This window comes from Lissotriton vulgaris, unplaced genomic scaffold (genome assembly GCF_964263255.1).
Source record: "Lissotriton vulgaris unplaced genomic scaffold, aLisVul1.2 SCAFFOLD_8170, whole genome shotgun sequence".
NCBI classification, from domain to species: Eukaryota; Metazoa; Chordata; class Amphibia; order Caudata; family Salamandridae; genus Lissotriton; species Lissotriton vulgaris.
Window position 1 is genome coordinate 65,344 of NW_028247741.1, and position 7,781 is coordinate 73,124.

A 7,781-nucleotide genomic window follows, 5' to 3' on the forward strand; every position below is an offset into this window, starting at 1 on the left:
GGAAGAATCTGGACAGACCGTCAGCATTGGCGTGTTCTGTACCAGGGCGGTGCTCCACCGTGAAGTCCATCCCCTGTAGGGAAATGGACCACCTCAACAGTTTTGGATTCTCGCCCCTCATATGCATTAACCATCTGAGGGGCCTGTGGTCGGTCTGAACACGGAAGTGAGTCCCAAACAGGTAGGGCCTCAGCTTCTTCAGAGCCCAGACCACAGCGAAAGCTTCCCTTTCGATTGCACTCCATCTCTGTTCCCTGGGGAGTAGCCTCCTACTAATGAACGCCACTGGTTGGTCTTCGCCCTCCTCATTGATCTGTGAGAGTACTGCTCCCACGCCTTGCTCTGAAGCGTCAGTTTGCACAATGAACTCACTTGAAAAGTCAGGTGCCTTAAGCACCGGTGCTGTGCACATGGCAGTTTTGAGGGTGTCAAAAGCAGTTTGACAGGCCTCAGTCCAATTCACTTTTCTGGGCTGATTTCTAGATGTCAGCTCTGTCAAAGGGGCTACAATGGTGCCATAACCTTTGACAAACCGTCTGTAATACCCGGTGAGTCCTAAAAAGGCTCTCACCTCAGTCTGGGTCTTGGGGGGTTCCCAAGCCAGAATGGTCTCAATCTTCGCCTGTAGGGGCGCCACCTGGCCGCTCCCCACCTGGTGTCCCAAGTACACCACAGATCCCTGCCCTATCTGGCACTTACTGGCCTTGATAGTGAGGCCTGCCTTCTGCAGAGCCTTCAACACTGCGCAGAGGTGTTGCAAGTGTTCCTCCCATGTGGAGCTGAACACAGCAATGTCATCCAGGTATGCTGCGCTGAATTCCTCCAGCCCGGCTAATACCTGGTTGACCAGTCTCTGGAATGTGGCCGGGGCATTTTTCATCCCAAAGGGCATGACACGAAACTGGAAGTGCCCCTCGGGTGTGGAAAATGCTGATCTTTCCTTGGCCCCCTCAGTTAAGGCAATCTGCCAGTAACCTGAAGTCAAATCAAAAGTGCTCAGGTACCGGGCAGCTCCCAACCGATCCACCAGCTCATCAGCTCTGGGGATGGGGTGCGCGTCAGTCTTGGTGACCGCATTGAGCCCGCGGTAGTCCACACAGAAACGGAGTTCTGGGGGGCCACCAGGTGTAGCAGCTTTCTTAGGCACTAAGACTACTGGGCTAGCCCAGGGGCTGCTGGAGGGCTCAATTACCCCTAGCGCTAACATCTTAGAAACCTCTTCTTTGATGCTAGCCCTGACCTTGTCAGCCACTCTGTAAAACTTCTGTTTCACAGGCAGGTTGTCACCGGTGTCCACATCGTGGACGCACCACTTGGTGACACCTGGGGTCAGGGAGAACAGGGGGGCGAACTGACCCAAGACTTGGCGACAGTCCTTCTGCTGCTCTGGGGTCAGGGTGGGTGAGAGTATCACACCATCCACTGACCCATCCTGCTCCTTGACTGCCAGGAGGTCAGGGAGAGGATCACTATCCTCCTCCCCTCCAGCATCTGTAGCCATGAGCATAGTCACTTCAGTCCTCTCAAAGTGAGGTTTGAGGCGGTTCACATGTAGCACTCTCAGGGGTTGCCTGGGAGTCTTCAGGTTAACCAAATAGGTAACCTCGCTCTTGCGCTCCACCACCTTGTATGGCCCAGACCACTTGTCACGGAGCGCACAAGGCTCCACCGGCGCCATCACCCACACTTTCTGTCCAGGTTGGAACTCCACTAGAGAGGTGTTCTGGTCATACCACCTCTTCATTTCCTCCTGGCTAGCCTCCAGGTTCTCTTGAGCGAGCTTCCTGAAGCGCTTGGTCTGGTTGCGAATGGCCAGCACATAACTGAACACATCCTGAGGGGTTTTCCCACGGGATTTCTCCCACCCCTCCTTCACCAGAGTAAGAGGCCCTCTGACAGGGTGGCCATACAGCAACTCAAAGGGACTGAACCCTAAGGATTTCTGAGGCACCTCCCTGTAGGCAAACAACAGGCATGGCAACAAGACATCCCATTTCCGCCTCATGGGCTCTTCCAGGCCCATGATCATGCCCTTCAATGTGCGGTTGAATCTCTCAACCAAACCATTTCCTTGAGGGTGGTAAGGAGTGGTGAATTTGTATGTCACCCCACACTCCGCCCACAGGGACTTCATATACCTAGAAATGAAGTTTGTCCCCCTGTCTGAGACCACCTCCCTGGGAAATCCCACCCGGGAAAAGATTCCCATCAGGGCACGGCCCACCACGGGGGCTGTGACCGTCCTGAGCGGGATGGCTTCCGGGTACCGAGTGGCATGGTCCACCAAGACCAGGATAAACCTGTTGCCTAGGGCTGTCTTGGGATCCAGGGGCCCCACGATGTCAATGCCCACCCGCTCGAAAGGGGTGCTCACCACGGGAAAGGGTTGGAGGGGTGCCACGCACTTCCCTCCGCTCTTGCCACTGGCCTGACAAGTCTGACAAGACTTACAAAAGGCAGCGACGTGCTTCTTCATCTGGGGCCAGTAGAAATGGGTGACAAGCCTGTGATAGGTCTTGTCTTGCCCCAGATGTCCTGCGAGAGGCACGTCATGAGCCAGACCCAGTAGGAAGTTCCTGAAGCGCTCGGGCACTACCAGCACTCGTGCTGCACCGGGCTCAGCGAACTTAGGCTCACTATAAAGTAAGTCATCCTCCCAGTAGATCAAATGCTCCTTGGACCCCAGGCCTGCGGCCTGGTCGGCAGCCTGCTGCCGCACACCAACGAGAGAAGGGCACTCCTTCTGAGCCTGGCAGAATTCCTCCCTGGAGGGACCACCTTCCTGCTGCCACTGGGACAGCTCAGGCAATTCCCCTAGTTCGGCCACCTGCTCCCCTGTAGGTTCCAGGGCATCCCCCTCTGGGTCTGCCTCCTCCTGGACCGTGGGAACAGTGGGGGCCGGTTTCCCGCGCCCTCTACCCCTTCTTCTCTTGGTAGGTTCCTGGGCCTTTGTTCCAGGCTCCAGCTCTGCTAGACCGCCCTCTCTGGCTGTCATGGCCCGGGTGGACACACAGATCCACGCAGGCAAACCCAACATCTCCAAGTGAGTCCTGTGCTCTACATCTTTCCATGGAGAGCTCTCCAGGTCATTACCTAATAGACAATCTACAGGCAAGGCCTCACTTACAACAACTTCCAATGTACCGGAGACTCCTCCCCACTCAAATGGAACACGTGCCAACTTGCAGAGGCGCACTGAACTGTCAGCTGCCACCACAGGACGGAGTACATTGGGAATGATCTGCTCTTCAGACACCCATTGACACCTGACAGATGTCACACTGGCCCCGGTGTCTCTCAGAGCGTCTATCTCCTTTCCATTGATGGTCACCTTCTGCCCATATTTCTTAGTGTTTAAGGGCAGCAAGGCTTCCTGGGCCATCTCTTGGTCTCCTAAAGAGACAAGGGTCATCACTGCTAACCCCTCCTCCCCACTAGAAATCAAATCCCCTCCCAAAGCTACACTGGCTAACGCCGGTGCTGGAGCACCAATGGGTGCTGGAGGTTTCTTTGGACATTTGGGGGCAATGTGCCCCACCTCCCCACATGTAAAGCAGGTAGGCGGGGGCCTGTTGTCCTGCTTGCCCTTACGGGGCCAGGACTTCTTAGACTTGGGGGGTTGAGACACCTTCTCCTGGGAACCAGTTTGGGGCCCTTTAGAAGACTCCTTTTGATTACCCGTGTCCCCCCCACTCTTCTGCTGGGGACCCTGTCCACCCTTGGCTGGGGTACTTACCACCCCCTTGTGGACCCTGGTGCTAGTCCACCGGTCCGCCTCTTTAGCAAGCTCACTGGGATCAGTTAACTTGCTATCCAAAAGATGCTGGCGCAGCTCTGGGACACATAAACTACTTAAGTGCTCCCTACTAATCAAGTGACACAACCCCACATAATCAGTAACCTTGCTGCCCTTCATCCAACCTTCCAGTGCACGCGTGTACATACTCACACACTCCACCCAAGTACTTGAATCAAGCTTCTTGAAGTTCCTAAACTTCAGGCGGTACTGTTCAGCAGTGAGCCCATACCTGAGGCACAAAGCCTCCTTCATGGCGGAGTAGGATAAAGCATCCTCTGCTTCTAAGGGTGCCAAAACATCCCTCCCAGAGGCCTCAAAATGCTTCCACAATCCTGCTCCCCAATTCCTCTCAGGCACTTCATTCATCTTTAGGGCTAGTTCATACGCTCTAAACCACGCATAAATATCATCACCCCTCTGATAATTCTGTACCAGATCCTTTGGTATGTATACCTTACCCGCCTGTACTGGTTGTGCGCTGCCACCATTAGAACTGGGCACCCTCTCTTTATATTTGATGTCCAACTCCTTCATGCTCCTCTCATGAGCCAATTGGAGCTTTTTCTCCTCCAAAGCGAGAGCATGCCTTCTCTCCTGCGCCGCTCTCTCCTGCGCCTCTCTCTCAACTTCCAGGCGCAGTTTCTTCTCATCGGCGTCTGCTCTGAGTTTCAAAAGCTCAATCTCATGAGCCCTAGCTCTCTGATTATCCTCCAGCTCCTCTGGAGAAATAACCCTACTGGAATGGTTGCTGCCAGCCTTAGATGCTGACCGCGCAGGCAAATCACTGAGCAAAACAACATTCTCCTGTGTGCCGTCCACTTCAGTAGCTTCTTCTGAGACAACATGTTTGGCCTCCCACCAGGCCCTCAGAGCTTTCTGTAACTGTTCCTTGTTTGCGCTGCCCTTCACTGGGCATCCAAGCTGTTTGCAGAATTGCTTCAGGAGCTCCTTTCTGTAGTTGTACAACTCCTGAATTGCGAAATCCACTTCCAATTCTACTCTCACGCTTGCCGCATTCTCAGTCATGATGCTTCCTAACCTTTTCACCAAAAAGGTTTCACCAAAAAGAAAAAATCTTGCGCAACCTGTGCTTGCTAAACTAGACTAGTGATGTACAAGGAATCACTGCAGGTCAAGTGCAATTATTAGTTCAAAATCCGCACCGCTGTCCAACAATGTTAGAACCGGGGGTCTCTAGTTGGCACAGGTAAGTACCTTAGACCAAGTAGGGACCCTTGCTTCTAGTCAGGGTGAAGGAATAACCCTCCGAGATAACCCCCGCTCACCCTCAAGGTAGCATGGCGTGAGCAGTCTAGGCTAAACAGAGGCAACGTGGATAATACTTGCACTTAACACAACAATAATCCCCAATCCACCACAAACTGAGACCACACAGGTAAGTATATTTTATAAAAATATATAACTTTATCTAGTTTCAGCATATAAAAGAAGCAGTTGCATGATAATCACTTCTGTAGACAACTTAGCCTTTTATCTTAAAGGTTGCACTTAATTCTTAATGGTTCTTGTAAATAGGCAGCAAAACAAAACAGTCTCAAGTCCCTTAAATCAGGTATTAAAAATAATGCCCCTGATTGCTAAATGATGCGCTCGAAAAACGAGCAGTCCAAACAATGCCAGCGTTTTAAAGATATGCCAGGGTTATTATGTTGACCAGGCTCTTCAAATGAGCAAAGAAACAATGCCAGCGTTATTAAATTATGCCCCCAATGGTCCCCTGGCTTCAGGGACCACAAGCGCTCCTAGCGCGTCTCACCCGGTATCCTCAGGGAGGGGGGACTTCTTTCCCCGTGCTCGCGGTGACGCGGGTCCCCCAGGGGCACCTCGCGGGGGAAGGCTCAGTGTTGCTCCCGCCCGGCCGGTCTCCGGACGCTCTCCGCCCGCTCTGGATCCTTCAAAGAGCAGCGGGGAGCAGAGACGGCAGGCCAGGGGCTGGAGCACCGGCGGAGATCCCTCGGCGAGGTCAGGTCACTTCTTCCCGGGCCCGGCGGTGATCGCGTTGGTTCCCAGCTTCTTCGGCTGCCTGAGCAAAGGCAGCCAATCCCTTCGCGGCTCCTCAGGCGAGCCTCCACAGCACCCGGGAGTCAGCCAATGGCAGTGCGGCTCCCGGGACAAACAACGATGACGCTCCGCTCCCTAGGCCAATCACGGCCCAGCACTGCTGATGACGCTGCGCCACACGGGCCAATCCCGTCGCGGCGTTAGTGAGGGGGCTCGGCTCCCTCCACCAATGGGAGCGCGGCGGCTTCGTTCTTCGCCGTTTGAGCTCCGATCGGGATGGCGCTTCAGACAGAGGTTCTCTGGCCCCGGGCAGCGGCGGTGATACGGCCAGCAATTGTTTTTCAGCGCTCCTTGCGCTGCAGAGGCTCACAGGTCTCCGGTCTGCCCCACACACGTGTCGATGAACACGTCGACCTTGGCAATGCAGCAGGCTGGGTCAGCGCGGCGCTCTCAAGCAGCAGAGAGCAGCCAATGCGCTAAACAGGCAAACCACACGGTTTCACGATCTCCTCGCCACACAGCAGCTTCGGGGGGGGGGCACAGCAGATTCTTGTAGCCTTGGGCAACCTTTGTGTTCCTGGGTTGCAGACAGGGAGCCAGCTCTTCTCAGGCCCTTGGAGATTCAAGTTGTAGACACAGCATACAGCAAAGTCTCTTTAGTTTCAAGCAGGCAGGGACACAGCCCACAGCAAAGTCCCTTTCTCTTCCTCAGCTTCCAGGGATACAGCAGAACAGGTCAGCCCTTAGAGCACACAGCAAGGCAATCTTCCTTTAGTTCTCTCGCCGTCCTCCTTCCAGCTGAGGGTCCTTCTTGATTGTCGAATTTCAGAATCTAATCTTCTGTAGTAAAGGGTCCTTCCCTTATACCCCTAAACGCCTTTGAAGTCCCTGGTGCAAGGGGGTCCTTGGCTCTGGAATGTTTCTGGCGTTCTTCTTCCTGACAGCTTCAGGGCCAGAGGTGACAGCAGGCCGGCAGGGGAGTTAGCCAGCACGGTGGTCAGGCAGGCACAGCCCAGCACTATCAGGCGCTTCTCTCTCCCCTTCCCCGGGCAACAGATGTCGCCTTTCACCCCTGGGCTGACTCCAACCCCCTCCGGGGCCCTGCAGCTCCTGTCATGCAGGCATTCCACACACACAGGCCCAAGCACACAGAAAGGTTTAAACAAAAGAACAGCCACTTTCTAAAAGTGCTATTCTCAACCCCAGGATCCAAAAACAACCTTCACTAAAAGATGTGTCATTTAATTCTGAGTTCAGGGATATCTTTCATTGATGTTCCATCTTGTTCCTATAGGGAGATAGGCTGGGGTCCAATGGGACCAGACTCCCCATGTTACCCTAGGAAGCCTTACAGCCCTACAGCAGTGAGCACACAAAGTGGCTGCTGCTCTCTACCAGTGCATGTTACCTGCACTAGTACATGCTCTCCCCTATCCATACACTGCACCCTGCCCAGGGGGGTACCTGGAGCCTTCCATAGGGGTGGCTGATGTGCACAGACAGGGGAGGGTTAAGCCCAGCCAGTGGGGACACTGGCCAGGCGGACATGACAGTCCACTGACTGCACACAGGCCCTGCGCTGGCAGGCCTGAGACACCATTTTAGAGCTACTCATGGGGGTGGCGCAATCTGCGCCGCAGGCCCACTAGTAGCATCTGTCATCACCAGCCCTGGCACACACAGTGCACTTTACTAGGGACTTCATGGTGATACAGATATGCCAATCAGGTATACTCAATCAATATGACAATTTACAGAGGGAGCACTTACCCTCTGACACTGTTCAGCAGTGGCAGAGGGTCCAAAGCATCTAAACCAGCAAAAACGAAATCCAGCACAGCATCAAAAATACATGAGTCAGAGGCAAAAAGATGGGGGAATAACCACGCCAAGGATGTCAGGTCTAACAGAAGACATCACTGGCATGTTAATTTTTAAGAAGGCATAAGACTCAACACTT